The following is a 19,687-nucleotide window of genomic DNA, read 5'->3' as shown; positions in this document are numbered from 1 at the left end:
AGCATGACATTTCAAATGAACTCCCATCTTTAACCAAGGAAATTAGGGCCTAGAAATTACCAACCTAGTCATTTTGCAATGTCTACTCAAGGCCTTTTGAATTCCTTGGCTGAACTGGTAACCCCTTATGCTTGCTCCATGGTTCACTAACATTAGCGGGTTAGCACCATGATTCTAGCATGAATATTAACAGTAAACACTATTACATTTCTTATAAACTTACATCCAAAAGTAAACTCTTAATAGAACTATTTACATTTCCTAAACTTTAGCAATCTCTTCATAGAACTATTTACATTTCCTACTATTCCCACATAAAAGTTTGTAAGTCACCACAATTGATAGAGTATATATGTGTAGGTAAAATAAAAATTGTCCCATTTCTGAAGTCTGAAAAGTTAAAAAAGCCAGTTATGATACCAGTTTTAATGTTCCACTGAAAGCCCAAAATCAGGGCCTGGCTTGCTAGCTGCCCTGAAGTCTTTGTATAGCTGTCCAAGTTATAATGAACCTGAAGCAAAAAGCTCCAAATAAAAAAAATAAAACCCATAACCAAAAAGTTGTTGAAGTTCTCTTGTGTGCAACAATTCAGTTTAAACAAGAGTCTCTGAAACAAGAGTCTCAGTTACAGTGGTGCCTTCCAGCAGATAGCCTTCCCCTAGGAAATCTGCTCCAGGGAGAATGTGGTGCCATAGTAGGTTGCTGGCGCAGACCTCTTTAAAAGAGCTCTCTATGCCACCAGCATGAACTAGGAAACTGTCTCTTAAAGGAACCACACATTTGTTCACCACAAGCAAAGAGAAGTTGTGTGGCTTTGGCTGCTAGCTCTGCCCCATTTTGGTTTTACAGTCCCATTCCTGGGGCCTGAGGGCTCAAGGTATCTCTCTACATATGAGCTGAGGCTTACATTCAACACTCCAGCCCCCTTTACCTGATCTGCCCATGGGTTGTCTTCCTCTGTGCACTGCTTTGCTTGCATGGCACAGAACAGCAACCTCAGGGCAGCTCCATGGCTCTGCCTTACCCAGCCACTGGGAGCTCTGGCTGGCCTGGGTTCCAGCACATCTTCCACTATTCAGCTTGGAGCTTGGCTCTGCTTCACCTCAGTACTTCCCACACTGTAGCTGCAGGGGACTCAGACCCTGTACTCTCCATTGCAGGAAGGATTTTAACACCTCCACTGCACTCTCCATGCCAGGGCACATCCTGCCTGGGTTTCCTGTCAGCCAGCAGTCTCCCTTGGGTCCACAGCACTGCCTCTGCTGCTATTCACCGTTTGCCTCTCTGGCGGCAGCATCTCTGCTCAACTTGTCAAGGTTGCAGAACATAACCTCCAGCCATATAAGTTCAGCTCCCACAAAACATCCTGGCTGATTGCTTTCTCCTCACTGAGGCTCCTTTATGGCAGAAAGTTCACAGACCCTCACTGCATTGTACTGGCTCTCTCAGTGTCTGCTACTGCTGGCTCAATGATGCCCTGCAGGTCTCAGCGATGCCAATGCTGGGCTGGGACAGCCCTGGCTCTTGCTGCTGCTGCTGCTGCTGCTACTGCTGCTGCTTGTTCTTGGACTGCTAAGTCCACAGTGGCTACTTTATCCCAGATGCTGCCTTCCTATTCTCCTCCATGTGTCTATGTCCAAGGTCCTGTATTCAGGAAAACCTGCTTTACTCTAAGTTGCTTTCTATTATACCTAAGCCTACATTTCTCAAACTTCACAAAAACTTTTATGACTTAGTTATATTACAACTTTAGAACAAATTTAGTAGACAGATATATAGTAGATACATAGTAGATAAATACTTGCTGCAGCCTAACTTTAGCTCCTCTAGCTATATTTAAAATATATTTACATTTCACTTCCAAAAAGAAATCACTGCACCCATTTAATTATCTGAGCATGCTCACTCAACCTGTGGTGTTGCATTCACTTTATCCCCCATATTCAAGGTTGTATGTGGGAGCCTTTGCCAGGGGACCCCCGTATTTAATATCCTTGTTCAGGTGCCATATGTTGGGGGACCAGTGTCGAGGTCCAGACCCGGCCTATCAAATGGTCTTTTGCAGGGGGTAATGAGGAATTGAAAAGTAATAAGAAGAAATATAGATGTAGACAGAGAGAAAGACAGAGACACAGGATAGCTTTAGGAGGGCCCACCAACAGTCACACACTTCCTCCATTAAGACCATACTTCCTAATCCTTTCAAATAATGACACTTCATGGTGACCGAGTATCCAAATCTCTGAGTCTGTAGGAGCCATTCTCAAACACTCATTTCAATGTTATGTCCTGAGTGATTCATTTCTGCAGCCCAACTCCCCTTTCTAGTGGTTCCACTAGCAGGAATCTGAGTTCAAGGCACAAGCTTATGGAGGGCATTTCAGATGCATGCTATAGTACTATGCCCTGGTTCTGTAAGGTTCACATTCCCCTCATAATGTAAAGTGCATACAATTCAACTTCAAAAGTCCTCATGGTCTTAATAGTACCAACACTCTTCAAAGATCAAAATCTAAAGACTGTACTGAGGTTAAAAAACAATGCCTTAGTTGTGAGCCCTGGAAAATAAAAAATAAAACAAAGTTATATCTGATACAAAGCCACAGAATAAACTTCAACTCAAAAAGGAAAAGGAAAGGGGAATAACAATAAAAGAAATGAATAACATAAGAATGAAATGAAGTATGGTAAACACTAAATATTATGGATGCATGTCCAGAACCAGTGGTGCATAGTGTCGTCTGAGCTCCAGTAAAGCTGAAAAGCCTTACTCACATGGCCATAGCAACCAGTTGCAATGGTCTTTGACTCATGTGGTCAGGTAGAGTAAAGGCCTCACTTACAGCACCAATTTTCTACATTTTCCACTTATCATTATGGTGACAATACCTGAAGAAAAAAATTAAAGGAGAAAAGGATTGATTTTCTAACATGATTTCAGATGTGCCAATGCCTGGCTATCTGAACTACAGCAAGAAAGAAATGCCATGATGGAAGGGCATAGTACCATAAGGGCAAAGCTGCTCTCCTCATGGCTGCCCAGAAGCAGAGAGACTAAGAACAGAATGGTCTAGGAACAGATCTACCCTCTAGAATACGTGACTCTCTTGAGCTAGTCAATTTGGTGCCTGCCTCTTGATTTAACAAATACACTGTTTCTAGCATTTCCAATATTCTGAGTTCTCCATTGGAGCTTATCTATATAGCTTCAGGTACAGCTTACTCATAGGCTTCAGGAAAAGAATCTTGTGTTTTCACAGGTTTCCTGACCTCACAGCCTTTTCTTTCGAGGATTGTTGCAAGCCTCCAAAGCCCTGAAATTCTTGTAGTCTACATGCTTACAGAACCAGGACAATGAAACACTAAATCCTGTTCCCATCTTGTAGCTAGATCTCCTTGTATCATGTTCAAGCAAAGAAGTTCCCTGATTCTTTTTTGAAATGAAAGCTTTTCAGGCTGGTTTGCAGCATTTTCTCTTGTACCTGGGTAGGTGGAGTCCCAGCTTTGCAACAGTGAAAGTGCACTTCTCCTCGACAGCAGGAATCTGTTCCACAGTTATAACGGTCACGACTATGCCTGCCTTGTCTGCAGAGGTAACAGTGTTCATGCTCCTTTCCTTTCCAAACTGCACATTTTTCAGGTATTTCTGCTTTGCGTTCTCTCTCCCGAATCTCACTATAAATGTGGCTAAAACTAGCAAATACAAACATTCCACAGCTTAGAGAGATGTCTTAAATTTTCTCAGTTAAATCAGTCTCCAACTCAAATTTACTCAAAATTTCGGGACAGTCAAATCTCACTCAAATCATTTTCCTGAATATAATATGAATGATTTTTTTCTGTATCCCCCAACATAGCCTCTTGTTCCATCTGAAATCTCATAAGCACAATCTTAAGTATCCATGTTTCCAGAAGCAGTTTGTTGTTCTGAACTTACATAACAACTTCCCATGACATGGAACTTAAAACTTTCAGTGGCTTCTTCAGCCCATGTCTCCAAACCCCTGTATACTTCCCCCACAAACCAGTTCCAATGATCCAAATATCATGTGGTGAGGTTTATTAGAACTACGCCTTCACTTTCAGATTAATTTTCTAAGTTATTGACTTTTGTTTTTTGTGACCAAAATAACGAACAGATGTGACTTAAGAAAGAAGTGTTTGTTCTGTTTTGGAAGGTAATTTTCATCATAGCAGAGAAAATATGGTGGAGTTCCTGCCACGGGGAGTATGTGCAGATCATCCTCACTTCTTAGTGTATCAGGAAGGAGAAAGAGCGAGTCTAGATTCAGAGGCAGGTCCTTCTAAGCTCTGTTTCTAGTGATCCGCTTCTGCCATCCATGCTCCATCTCTTGAAGTGTTCACAGCCCCCAAGGTAAAGCCGTAAAGTAGGGTTGCTCAAATACGAGCTTGTGGGAAACATTTGAAATTCAATCCTTAACAGTAACTGAGCATGACGGCTATTGCGCAGGTGGTGCTAGCTACTATTATCCAATTACAGAACAAGAGGTGTCCAGGAAAGAGTGCATTTAAATTTGGGGCCAAGAAAGATATGGTTTCTAAAGAGATGGGCATGTTTTTTTTTTAAATGCTAAGTACGTTGAATGGGGACAATAGTAAAGATACTTTGAGAGAATCTAAGAAATTTATGAGTCTCTGCTCATCACAGGCTCATTTATATAAAGATTTTTAAGTAATTTGAAATGCTTTGCTTTGAGAAAAGCTCCCTAGAGCACTTGCTCACTCATGGCTGCTTGTCAGGCACTTAGGCATTGGGAGGCCATATTCAAGCATAGTCCACAGAGGCTAGTTGCTACACCCTTTCATTCTTTGTTGTGTGTTTCACAGAAACACAAAATGCCAGAATTGAATTATCAGCTGCGCTGATATGGGTAGAGATATCTACGAAGATTCAATAGAAGGCGTGCCTGATACCCCAGACAAAGTCTGACAAGGTCATGCTTCCATAGGAGAGACTGTAAGCAGAGTGTAGTTAAAAACTCTAAGAGTATCAAGACATCAGGAACCTAGAATGTCTGCCAAGGAGTACCAAAGACAATAAGTATAGCTAACCCAGGAGAGACCCTATGTATCTTCTGTCAGTAAGGCTGCAGAGGTGGACTGTTGAGAACCGTGGTTCTCAGCCTTCCTAATTCTTTGACCCTTTAACACAGTTCTTCATGTTGTGGTGACCCTCAACCATACAGTTATTTTTGTTGCTACTTCATAACTGTAATTTTGCTGTTGTTGTGAATTGTAACATAAATATCTGATGTGCAGGATGTCTGATATGCAGCCCTCTAAAAGGGTCATTTGACCCCCAAAGGTGTTGCAACTTATAGGTTGAGAACTGCTACACATCCTTGATGCCAGACATGCAGCCACAGTACTTATGTTTCCCTGGTTCCATTTAAGTCTTCCTGAGTTCCCTTCATCCTTTCTACCACCCTTTCCTTTCTTTCAGATTGGAAATGCTTCCATGGATTATTTTACACTGAACGTATGTTACTTCATTTCTTAATTTTGCAATGGCTCACAGCAAAGTATTTGAATTGAGTCTCAGAGGGCACTTTGAACTTGAATTTTGAATGGTGGTGAAACTAAGACTATAGGTACTCTTGAAGATGGACTAAATATGTTTTTGATTATGAGAGTTTTGGAGGTCTTTGTGCCTTGCAATTGATTCATTCTCTGTACTCATTTGTCATGGTGTCTGTAAGTTTGTGCATGTTTTAGTTAATTCAATATGTAGTTGACAACTGAGATTAGCTATCACAAAACCTACCTAATGAAATACTTATTTGTGAGGTGCAGTGATATATATATATATATATATATATATATATATATATATATATATATATATATATAATATTCAAGTAATGTAATCAATGTAGGCCTAGCCTGATAAGATTTTTCTTTTCTTTTTTTAAAATTATTATTTTTGAGCATTTCATACCTCAGTATTATATTATTTTTATCTCTCCCCCTGGTCCCAAACTCCTCTAATGTCCCCACATGCCTTCTTAAATTTATTAGTTCATAATCCAGAATTTATTTTCATTATTATGCGTGTGTGTGTGCATGTGCACACCTGTGTGTTTGCAACCTATTGAATCTATTTAGTGTTGTTTATATGTACATGTGTTCAGGGCTGACAGCTTGGGATTGGATGAACTATCAAGTGGCTTGTCTCTGTGAAAAATAGACTCCTCTCAGTAGCCATTGTCTATAAATCAACATTTCAATGATATTTTACATTCTTCTGTAATTACAGCTTCTGCTCATAAAGTATATCTGAAACAACATAATACTTTTACTTACACAGAAACACCAAACATGGCTCTGACTGAGTACAATAGGAAGAGCTATATGACCAGTAACTTTTCTTTTCTTTTTTTTTTTTTTTTCCGGTTTTTTTGAGACAGGGTTTCTCTGTGTAGCTTTGCGCCTTTCCTAGAACTCACTTGGTAGTCCAGGCTGACCTCGAACTCACAGAGATCCGCCTGGCTCTGCCTCCCGAGTGCTGGGATTAAAGGCATGCGCCACCACCGCCCGGCAACCAGTAACTTTTCTAAAAGACTAAGGAGTTGTATGGTCAAGCCTCGGAAACAGTGCAGATTGACCCTTGCATGAATAAACTCTTGCAATGGATAAACTTTGTCACTACCCACCACAGCTAAGGTACATTTATTAGAATATGTCACTGTAGGCAGATGCTCAGTGAGGTCAAGTTGCAAGTTAATTATGCTCTTTCTGCAATTTTCTCCTCTTATGTGATAGGATCAGTTCTAGGTTTCTGGCATATGGTATAGGTCTTAATGTTTTGTGTCAATGCTGTAGGCATGGTTGTCTATGCTTTACCCCTGAATCACCACCCCCAGTAGGCAGTAGGTAATTGCTAGGGACCTGTCCCCCAGGGGTGTGGCTGAGTGGGGACCCCTTAAGACCTGGGGTACATATGTGCTTGCTCTCTTGGCTACCTCGTGGTCTTAGATGCTGGTTGCTGGTGCTGCAGAAGAAGGCAGAGTTCTCCAGAAAACTGAGTTGGACCACGCCCTACCCTTCCTGGATCCTGCGACCAACTCCCTTATGCTTATTGTGAGTTAACCCAAAATAAATCTCCCTTGATTATCAGACAGACTCTGTGGAATTGCTTCATCACCCCCACATTTGGGAAAGCTCACCTCACCCCTCACCATGGTCCTGGGAGAGCTGGCTCAGAAAAGAGTGGTTCCAGTGGCCTGGACCAATCAACTAAGCTATAATGCTTTATTAACCTTAAATTTTCTCAGTGCTGATGAGAAAGGAACAACAGCTTCAGAGAGACATTGGACAATGGAAAAAAACTCCTGAGCTAAACCAACCGGTTTATTTCAAAGATGTGTTGACCTCGGAATGGAGACCAGGATATGTCCCACATTGGGGAAGGGGTTTTGCTTTTGTTTCTGCAGGAGAAGAAAAGCTATGGATAGCAACAAAATTAACAAAAAATTTGATTTGAACAGGAGAAACCCTTTGATGAGGAGAAGTAAAAGCTCATCCACAGATGTGACATCTCTACAAGTTGTAAGAAAAAATTAAACAAGGGTTGGGACAGGTACCTAGCAGTTACCTGCTGCATACTAGGGGTGGTGCTTCAGGGGTAAGGCACAGACAACCACCCCTAAACAGTGCCTTATTGCTGTTCATGCCTACATGTGTATGGTATTTCAGAATTCAGAATACCACATACAAAGAGAAGGTTCAAGGTAGTTTCTCCCCAAGGTTAAGGGGCTTACTCTTAGAAGATTTGTTTAGTTTGCTTGTGTTCATTGCCTCTGTCCTCCATATCTATGGGTTTCCAGCAAAGATATGGTATTCTGAAATGGCCAGAGAGAAAGAATATATAGCATCTCCTTGTATCCCAGGAGGGGCTATGGCCACATATTCATCTCCAATTTTAATAAAGTCTCTCTAAAAGTATTCATTCCAGAATTCAGTAAACATTTCAAGTTTAGTAAGAATTATTGTAAAAGGCATGACCTAATTCTCAAAGCATTGCATGCAGTTGCCATCTAGTCAATTTGGTCTAGTCCAACAAGGAAACTCAAATAAGATGGTGGGACTCCACTGTGCGTTGTCATATTCCATTATGTCCCATGTTTTTCTTGATTTGAGTATGCTGGCTATCCTCTCTCTGGTCTCCATTGCATAAAAAGCGTATTGCATTTATTACAGCAATATAAACCTAACTAAAACAGTGGATTAAAGCAAATTGGGAAAAAATCTCAACTATAGACCTCAGACACCTTAGCCTTTTGATTGATAGAAACTGCCTTTTCTTAAGTTAATATATTCCAAAAAGTTTTTATCTGTTAGTCATAGGCTGTTGGATCTGACACAGAATTGGTAAAGGAATGACTATTTAGGAAAATAACCCAAAATAAATTGTAATTAGGCTTTGAACTTTATACATTCCAACCTCACCACATCATTCAGGTTTTAATCAGACAATTAGTCTTTACAGACAGTTTCTTTCCAGGAATCCTCAGTCACACGAGCATCTATCCCTCCACTTCTTGACTGTGGATGCAGTTTGACCAGCTGTTGGTATGGGGAGTGCACAAGAGATGACCACTCAGACACCACAGTTTATAGACAACTGAAAGTCTTTATCCAGCTGGCTGGGACTACACTCTGGTGTTTGGGACTTGTGTTTAGGATAAGGAGTTTATAAAGCCAAAAAAAAACACATGCAGGCATCTTGCTCAGCAGCGGCAAACTTTCCACAAGCAAACATTTTAACAGAGTTAATGCACACAGTTAGCTGGAGTGTTGGGGAATATTATTTTAGGTGTGTTTACTTTTATTTATGTTGCATTTGTTTGACTCTGTGAAGCTGTTTTACTGTGCCTGTCTAGAACACCTAATGGTCTAATAAAGAGCTGAATGGACAACAGTGAGGCAGGAAAAAGGATGAGAGAGGCTAGCAGGCAGAGAAAAATAATAGAAGGAGAAATCTGGGAGAGGAGAGATCTAGGAGCAACAGAAGGAGGAGGACATCAGGGGCCAGCCACCCAGATATACAACAAGCAACAGAGTAAGAATGAAAGGCAGCCGGGCGGTGGTGGCGCACGCCTTTAATCCCAGCACTCGGGAGGCAGAGCCAGGCGGATCTCTGTGAGTTCAAGGCCAGCCTGGGCTACCAAGTGAGTCCCAGGAAAGGCGCAAAGCTACACAGAGAAACCCTGTCTCGAAAAAAAAAAAAAAAAAAAACAACAACAACAACAAAAAGAAAAAAGAATGAAAGGCATACAAAAATAGAGAAAGGTAAAAGCCCAGAGGAAAAAGACAGATAGGTTAAAAGCTGGCAAGGCACAAGCCAAGTTAAGGCCAGGCATTCATATTTGGTAGCTAGGTGGCAGGCCCCCCAAAAGAGAAAAGAGTGAAAACAACCAACAACACCAAAAGCGAAGCTTTAAACAAGCAGGCAGTTCAACCGAAACTAAGTTAGCTGGGGCATCTTGACCTCAGCTTCCTAGAATAGGATTGAACAATCTTCTGCTATATTCTCCACCAAGGAGATCAAATTCTAGTTAAACCTAAAATTGTCTCAGCAAGAATATGAGAGATGGAGGAACTTCTGAACTGTCTTGCCATGTCACACTTTGTCAAGCTTTCTACTACCATGCCTCCTCAAGATAATAGACTGTGAGCCAGAATAAAACATTCCTTCTCAAGATGCTTTTGCTAGGTATTTTATTGCATCAAGGAGAAAAGATTAATACACTAAATTTCCCTACTAACTGGTAGGTCTCTGTTACTGATGTGGACCACTGTTTACTGCACTGGAAATAGGTTTCCCTTCTGGATCCCAAACATGTCTCCTGAATGTAACCAACTAGGATCATCTTGTTTCTTAGGTAGACAGTTGGTCATTCCCTTTCAGCAAGGAGTTTGCTTGAGATTACCAAAACTAAGATTTTGATGACAGTGAGAGGCTGGTCATGTTCTTACTATTATAATCTCTGTGAAGTGGAATGGTTATTAAGTTCCTCACAAGGGATGGGAAAAGGTATAGAGTTGATTCCCAAGAAGGTGAGACACAGCTGACACTCCTGAGGATTTCTTCTTATTGAATAGAATTGGATAATCATTCAGAACTAGTCATTTAGTGCAAGGACACTTACTGGAAGCACTCTAGTACAAAGAACAGCTTGACGGAATGCTAGTCTTTACTTAACTACCCCTTACTAATAAAGCACTAAACACCGGAAACTAAAATATGAGATGGTAGGTGGTGGAAAGCCATAATCCTTCAGGGACAAGGCTGGGCTAGTCCTCTGAAATACTTACCAACTGTTCTGGTATAAGGTTAATTGGTTTCCATTGTGTGTATTAATATTATAAAGCCTCAGGTTTGCCCCAGGACTTACCTCTAGACTGAGCACCTCCACTTTGGTAACAGGAAAAAGCAACATGGTGAAAAGGTGGTAACAAACAGACATGAGGCTTGATCCTCCTTTAAGCAAAGTGGTACTGATTTTAGTATCAAACAGCTAATAATATTTTTACTTGATTTGCTTCCCATAACTATCACCTCTGGGAAATGAGAAGGGGCCTTAAAGTATTAATGCTTCCTGTTCTAGGATAGCATTCTGAAAGAGAACCCCAAAGAGTCAGCCATGTCATTCATTTCATGGAGTTGAACTGTGGTTACTACTGTTACAGGATATTTACCTACTGAAAGGTGATGCTATAGAGACATCTGGATCCCTATACGGCGTAGCCCCTGACCTTCACCAGAGTAGGTCAGAGCCAGAAACTTAGGGTTTCCACTAAGAAAGACCTGTTATAGACTGTTTCTAACATTGCTAAACATCTGGAACTTTCTTGTACAGTAGGGTATAGTATAACTTGCTTATTCAGCTTGGGTTCATACCCAGAGGTTTTTTGTCTATGAGGGTAGCCTCACTGCAGGTAGTAAATTTTACTTAGGTCATGGAAATGCTGTTTATGGGATAAACAGGCAAAGGCATCTTTCAGTGTGTGTGTTATTTTCTTGGAAACCAAAAGTAGCTGTGGTTTGATGAATTGCATTCCATTCTCATTATCGGTGAGAAAGAGGACTTATGTTGGCAAGGAACACTGCTGAGATGGAACCAAGTAAATTCAAGACTCACTTCATTTTTTTTTCTGGACATACGAGTTGCAATTCTATTCTACACCTGCTAACTGATAAAACTGTGAAACCGTGTTAGTAGAGAGAAGTCATCTTGAAGTTTGATTTACATGTTCACTCATAGCCTTCCAGGACCTTCATGGAGCTGACTGAACTTTAGCTCATAAAAGTCTGTGTAGGAAGCAGATAAGCATTAGGGAACCTGGAATGTTAAACACATCAAGTTGTTTCTTCAAAGAAAAGGACACATAACCTGTTATCTTTCCAGAAGGTCCGGAGCAGACATGGTTGATAGTCAGGTGACCTTTGAGCTATCTGTGTGGCCAAGACCTCATTGGACCTTCCCCTAGACCTTTATCATAAACTTAGTTTCTCAGTCTATAGAATTCATCTTTATTGAAGGTGTCACATGTCCTTTACAAACAAAGTCCTGTTATAAACTTAGAAACTGTCTAAGTGCTGCCAGATTTTGATAATTCCCTGGGTAGGTTGCTTAAAATTCTTTAAGTACTAAATTTTAGAAAAGCAAATAAGCTTACAACTTTATTTATATTGTTTACTTTCTCTCCCCCCCCCCCGTGTGTGTGTGTGTGTGTGTGTGTGTGTGTGTGTGTGTGTGTGTAGGTGTGCCTGTGCACACACCACAGCACAAGTGTGGAGGTTAGAAGACAGCTTATTAGAGTCCATTCTCTTCTTCCATCATGTGGGTTCTGAGGTTTGAATTTAGGTCATGAGAGTGCCAGGGACTGAGCTTAGGTCATCAGACTTAGTGACAAGTGCCTTTACTTACTGAGCAATCTCTCAGGCTCTAACATTGTTTTTTTTTATAAAGCCAGTTCAATACTAAGAGAAAAATCTATCTAAAATATCACAAAATAGAGGGCTCAGAGATGGCTCAGATGTTAAGAGCACTTGCTGCTTTTGTAGAGGACTAGACTTTGATTCCCAGGATCTACCTGTCAGCTTCTGACCAATTGTAACTCCAGTTTCAGAGAATCAGACATGCTCTTCTGAACTTTGCAGGCACTTACACACTCACATGCATACAAATTACATACAGATACACATGTATACACAAGATTAAACAATAAAAGAAAGACCCAAAACGAGCTGCTTATCTAAGTAAACTATTATTATTTATGAAAATCACCAGGAAATTACTTAACAATAGAACTTATAAATAGGATTTCATAGCACAATAATAGAGTAATATACCATGAAAAAGAAATTATAATAGTCACACATGGATGATTCAACATATGAAATCTTTAAATTTAAGTAAAACATGTTATTACATCAAAAAGGAAAAAACAGCTGACTAGTTCAAGATACCAACACCGAAATAAAGGTACAATTGCTCATCTGTATAGATGAAAAGCTGTATACAGCAAGGTAATCTTTTTAAAAAAAGAATCAGTGAGATAGGATAAAAATCATTAGCTTATAAATCACTGTATAAATCATACCCTAAATAATGATCACTATGTACAGCTACATCTGAAAAATAAAGTGACATGAAAGCATATGAAAAGAATGTAAAGCTATACTTTTCTGTATACTTCCTTTCCAGTATGAAGTCTCAGTAATTTGTTCTTTAATTCTTGACTTCTAAATTACCCAAACTCAATGCTCACAAGCCAGCCAGAAATTTGATGTTTTATGATTCTCATAAATGATTTCTGTATCTGAACTTAAAGTTACAGATTTTTAAAAAGTGATATGGAGGACTCTAACTATATATTAGAGTATGTTGAAAAGCTATAGTAATTACACGAACAACAGAAAGACATTCTCTGGGGAAAGAAAGAAAAGGGCAGGTCTTACACAGAAAATAAGGGTTAATTATTTACCTTTGTGTCAAGACCATTCCAGGTGCAGGGTACAGAACTAGATATATGAGTTGATGGAGACTAGGATTTGCATTACAGTGTGTATTTTAAACACTTAAAAATATTGTCCTTGGGGATAGGAGTATGGTTCTGTGACAGAGTGCTTATCTATTATGATGTGCAAGACCCAGGATTGTACACTCAATATACATCAGGAGGGATAAATTCTCATTTTAAGAAAACTGAGAAGTCTGTCCAGTGTTATGAATAAACATGCTAAAGAATTGGCTCAGTGGTTAAGAGCATTTGTTGCTCTTGCAGAGGACCCAGCTTTGATTCCCAGCACCTACCCACAAGGCTCACAACTGTCTGTCACTCCAGTCTCAGGGGACCCATGACTTCATCTGACTTCAGCAAGCACCAGACATATAAATGGTGAACATACATACATACATATATACAGTTAAAACACTCATACAAATAAAATAATAAAATAAAGAAATCTAAACTAAATAAATAAATAGATAAGTACAGATAGGATAAGATTATGCTTTTTACAAAAAAAAAAAAAAAACCATAAATCAATTAACTCGAAAATTAACATGGGTAACTCCCAGAAATAAAAATGAGTGGTAGCTTTTGAAAAATCTGAGAGTCCTGTTTTCATTTTTATTTTTGACATTCATACCATAAATAGACATTAATTGGGTACAGAATATTTATTGATGCCTGTTGGTACAATTTCTAGTATTTATTATTCAAAAATCTCAAACTGTACAGATTTTCTTCCTCCTTTAGTCATCTGTTACTCTTTTAGATATGGCTGCTGAAAAAATTGGATTCTGAGTCAAGTTTCTGTATTGATATATCTAGTACAGACTTATTTATTTATGTATTTATAATTTATGTCTATTTTTATATTTATTTTTCCAATATGTGTCACTTTATCGGGGTTTCTATGATGAAATGCATGAAACTAGTGGCTTATAAACAGCAGAAGTTAATTTCTTACAGGCTGGATAATCCAAGATAAAGGTCAGGACATCAGCATATCTCTTGTCTACTAAAGGCATCATTCTTAGATGCCTAGGCAGCCTCCCCACTCTGTCCCTCTCATGGCAGAAGGCATGAGGGGGACTCTCTCAGGCACATTTTTATAAGGGCAGAAATAACTCTCCCTGAGTCTTTACCCTCATGAGGCCACACCGTTTATTTATATCATCTTGGTATTTAAGTTTCAAAATAAGGGAGGGGTGGGAAGGGGCCTCAAACATGTTTAGTGCAGAGTGTATGTCCTAGGTTTTCAGACTTAGACTTCAGTTTTGAAACATGTCTTCTGTTTTTCCTTCTTTATTTGTAGAGGAATGACTTCAATATTTACAGAATACAATTATGAAGACACCAAAGGGCCATCATATTGGCATATAGATGACTTTAAGCAGAAAGTATGTGTGTTACAACAAATGAGGAAAGAAATCTTACCTGAACTTCCCTTGTCTGAATTAGATAGAGGAAGTCTAACCTGCTGTTTTGGAATTCTCTGTTTCCTGTAAACTGTCCCTTAGGGTAGCCATGAAGCTCTTCCCATACCATCTTTTAAAGCCTTAAATGTCCCTTCCCAGGTCACATACCTTTTAAAGATGAAATAACACAGTGCTTCATGCATGAGAATCACTCTCCTGTTTACCAGTGCTCGCATTAGTTAGCAGCCCCCTACTTCTACCCTTGCAATTTGTGAGGTGAAAATATAGGCCCCTAAAATGGTGGAGCAATTTCTCATGCCCCCAAATGACTTCCCCAGCTTTGCCCAGGAAGGCCTCCATTAGGAATAAGAAACCCAACCCTCAGTGTTCTCAGAAACCTCATCGGTCAGAGACTTATCAAAAGGCCACAGCTTCCTCCATCCCCCTAATGGCTAACCACTCCAAGAAAAGGAATAGCTGGTGCCCTTTAAACCGACCTGTTTGCTCTGGCCATGGACCACTTTCCAGCCCTGCAAGCCTGCCTCTGATCACTGTCCTACCCCAAAAGGGAAAACTCTCCTGAAGTACAGGCATTCACCCTGCAAGCCCCAGGGTAGCCTATAAAACCTGTTTTTCTTCCCAATCAGGCTCCTGTTCTTTATTCTCATGAGACAGTCAGGTACTTTGTTACCAATAAACTATTTTTTCTACCTAAAGAGTGGTCTTATTTGTGATTTTTCTGTGCTCACAATAGAAATTGATAAATGAGGAAAAGAGACAGGGCTCAGCATGTTGAGGCCATCACTGCACAAGCAGCAAGCCTCATAACTAGAATTTGATTCCCAGAAAAACAAAACTCTACCCCAGTCTCCCTCTTTTTTGCTCTCACTCTCCAACAGATTAAATAATAACAACTAATAAATAAATAAAATCTGTCAATTGCAATTTTTTTTTCTTTCAAGTCTTACCATATTTACAGCTTGCCTGCCCTGGTGTTTTTGTCTGCTAAACTAGGACAAAATTGTCTTTGAGTTGCCCTAGAAGTCCTTCCTTCCTTCCTTCCTTCCTTTCTTTCTTTCTTCCTTCCTTCCTTCCTTCCTTCCTTCCTTCCTTCCTTCCTTCCTTTCTTTCTTTCTTTCTTTCTTTCTTTCTTTCTTTCTTTCTTTCTTTCTTTCTTTCTTTCTTTCTTTCTATCTTTCAACTAATGTGACTAAGAAGCCTGAGAATGAGTCCCAATTTTCCCTGTAACCTCCTTTCACATTAGCTTATAAAGCATATAACATATTCTTAATTTTTTTTGTGTGTATGTATATACACAAACAAAAGGATAGTCTAAGCAGTTAGTTCAGTATCTCTGAATTCCTCTGTAGCAATTCTCTTCCTCACTCGGAACTTCATTCTGTACAACCGTACATTGTTTCTTTTTCTGATTCTATTTCCTAAGTACTCTTTGCCAAAGGATTCTTTTCAGACTCTCTGAGACTCTTATATAAACAAGTCCTTAATTATATCCACTAAAATGAATCGATGACAAATGTATATAATGTATATAAATGTATATAAAATGTATATAATGGAAGGATTATATAGCACAAACTTATATAAAAGAATAGAAATAAAACACCATCATTTTGTTCAGTAGATGTGGTTATCTGAAGCAGTAAGTAAACTTGATATCATATCCTCTATAAAGGTATTTTAAAATTTGTGACAAAAATACTAAAGAATGGTAAATTAAAGTAACAAACTCAAAAACAGAACTCTTAAGGCTTCTCTTGTGATATAATATGATTTATTAAAGACCAAAATAGGGAAGGAAAATTGGAGCAGTAGGGTTCAGTCCTCAGCCTCCTGAAGGAAGCTGTGCTTTATTAAGCTAATTGGTTTCTGTTTAGTTCTCCAGGGGCCCTGGGGTGCTTTCCTGGTCTGCTCTATGGGTATGCTCAACTTTTCCTAGAGGGTGTGAGAGCTCTGGCAGTGGGCAGTAACTACTGGGTGAAAGCTGATTTCCTTGGTGCCTGGAGCTAGACTGTCTTGTGCAACTGGGCTGTGAAATTGCTGAAAAAAAAAAAAAAGAAGAAGGAGGAAGGAGTCTAGGCTAGTGGGCCCATCACCCACCCTCAAGCCTTGTAGATCTTAGTGGTTTAGGAAATATGAGCAATAGACATAATTTAACAGAAGCAAATGAGCTATGAGCTTTTCTAAGGAACAAATTTAAACACAAAACAGACCACATCTTACCTTTGCACAATTTATACTTATTTGCTACCTCCATTGCAAACATCACTTTAATAAAAATACTCATATATCTGCAATATATATATATATATATATATAATTATCATGTTCTGTGACTGACTGTATTTTGTTATCAGTTGCAATTACTAAGTTTTAAGTTGATTTGGTATAGTGTTGAACTTTATAATTAAAAACATTTGAATATTTACTGGTATACCAAAAATATAGTATCAAAGGAATTAGTTTTGTCAATACAATTTTCTGAAAAAATATAAAGAGCGATAAAAAACAAACTCACTCCAGTTTCTAATGTGAAACTTATGGGGCAGAAGAGTCTGATGTCTTTCATCACACAACATAACAGGCATGGCTAGCCCTCCTACAACAAAAGACAAGACAAGAGCAAAGTATAACAAACTTAATTAGCCAAGTTTTATGAGATGTGGGAGGCTTCAGAAATGAAAGTTAAAAACCTAGAGAAAGCAGTCTACTTTTATATTTAAGTCTGACAAAGTATCACTGCTAAGATTTTGGGCTGGAAGCCTGACTCTAGGTTTCCCAAAAGATCAGATGTAGTTACTCACTGCTCTAGGAGTTCCTCGGAAAGATGAAGGGCAGAGATGGGAACCAATGAGTCAAGTGTTGCCACACCAACAGGAGGAGGAGGAGCACTATGTGCTGCCTGTCTTCAGAGTGCTGACAGGAGTGGTGAGAACAGGAGCTAGGAACTCTTCAAGCTGGGCGAGGAATCCAAATGTCAATTCTGAGAACACCTTTGCTGGAGACCAGAGACAGTTCTGGTTCTTGGCTAAATGTTCGCCTCTGCCTAAGGATCTATGTGCCCAGCTGATTGAAATAGAGGGTGACACCCAAACATGTGATTGGTCAAACTAGACTGACAATCTCATTCCCTTTCCCGTACATCACCCGGCAACTTCAGATACGCTGGGAAAATGACTCAGAAAGAAAACAAGTCAAAGAAACAATGTGGAGTTTGTGGCCATAATGCCTACCTCCTCAAGGGTTAGGACAATGGCCAGAGACTTCTGGGGACAGCACTTGTAATTGGCACAGAATGTGGAGACACTGGCTGCTAAATTGTCCATTATGATGTCCCAATGAATTTTAAAACTATCTGGTTACTTTAATCTGTACAGCTTTAGCTTTAAAGGAGGAGAGAGGTCAGGTCACTGGGATCTCCATGTGGACTCTGCTCTGTTTTCCAGTTCCCTGTCTAAGGAATTCAGGAAAAACAAACAAAAAACAAAACAAAACAAAAATACCCACAAGAGTATGTGATGGAGGTAGGCATAATTTATTGCAGAATAGATAAGAACTCTGAAGGGATGAGAGTAGATACAGGCAAAGAACCATTGTGTAGATATAGGTTGTATGCCTGTTCTAAGTCTCTGAGACCAAAAGCATCTTTCCTGGGGGACTTAGCCCTGTAAAGGTGATTGACAGACCTTTGGGATAACACTCACAAGAGGGAAATAGTTTGTTCCTATTCTTTCTCAGAAAGTCTTCTGGTGACAGTGATCATATAAGGGTTGGGGCTCTTGGACTAGGTTAGTTATAAGAACTGTGAAGTTCAGGATATCATAGGGACAGAGTTACAATTCCAGTCTCGTTTCCATGACCAGTCATTATTGTTCTTGTTTGTAACAGGCTGATGGTTACCAGAGAGTGATCCAAACCTAATACCCTTGCAATTGTTTCTTTCCCATTGCTGTGATAAAATATTCTGACAAAAGCCGGGCGGTGGTGGCGCACGCCTTTAATCCCAGCACTCGGGAGGCAGAGCCAGGCGGATCTCTGTGAGTTCGAGGCCAGCCTGGACTACCAAGTGAGTTCCAGGAAAGGCGCAAAGCTACACAGAGAAACCCTGTCTCGAAAAATCAAAAAAAAAAAAAAAAAATATTCTGACAAAAAAGAAATATGAAAGAAAATGTTTGTTATGGCTTACAGTTCTGGAAAATAGAGTCCAAAATGGTGGAGAAAATTTGGCCACAGGCAGAGGAGGCATGGCACAGGGACCAGGAAGTTTTCCAGTCATATTTCATCTTCACACAGGGAGCAAGAACAAGCAACGGAACCAGGCTATAAAGCCTCCAAGCCCACCCCCAATGGAGTACACCCTCCAGCCACTAATGAAGGCTTCATAATCTTCTCAAAGTGTGCTACCACGAGATGGAATGTTAAAACACTTGAGACTATGGGAGAGCTCATATTCAAACCCAAAATCCTGTAATCCTGCTAGTATTTAACTAGCTATGTCACCTTGGGCCAATCAACGTTATTTTCTAGTCTCAGAAGACAACTTCCTTTAAATTGTTTGCTTACCTATGGGGAGCTGTGCAGACATGTGATTCAAAGTTTGAAATAGCAAAGGAAACTAAAATATCAGAAAAAATAGAAATGCCAAGTTTTTAATTCCCTTTTTAATTAAACAGTAAACATTTGCAGGTTCAGTAAAGAGTCAAAAAATAAACAACCCCCCCCCAAAAAAAAAAAAACTTGCAGCAAAATACCCTCAATGCTTTGCTTTACTTTGTTTTAGAATGAAGAAATAATATAGAAAGGTGACTGGACAAAATGGTTTGACCTAATGATAATTGATTGGAGACCAGCAAGACCTATCTGTTCACACTCTTCTTGGCTACACTGTGTTGCATTCCTTCTTCCCAGGTATAGTACAGGACTGCTGTGGGATGTTCTGTATGGCAAATGTGTTGCTCTGATTGGTCAATAAATAAAACACTGATTGGCCAGTGGCTAGGCAGGAAGTATAGGTGGGACTAACAGAGAGGAGAAAAGAAAGAACAGGAAGGCAGAAGGAGACATTGCCAGCCGCCATGATGACAAACAGCATGCGAAAATGCCGGTAAGCCACGAGCCACGTGGCAAGGTACAGGTTTATGGAAATGGATTAATTTAAGCTGTAAGAACAGTTAGCAAGAAGCCTGCCACGGCCATACAGTTTGTTAGCAATA

This window comes from Peromyscus eremicus, chromosome 6 (assembly GCF_949786415.1).
Source record: "Peromyscus eremicus chromosome 6, PerEre_H2_v1, whole genome shotgun sequence".
Taxonomy (NCBI): Eukaryota; Metazoa; Chordata; class Mammalia; order Rodentia; family Cricetidae; genus Peromyscus; species Peromyscus eremicus.
The sequence above is the reverse complement of the archived record's forward strand: the minus strand, read 5'-3'. Positions refer to the sequence as shown.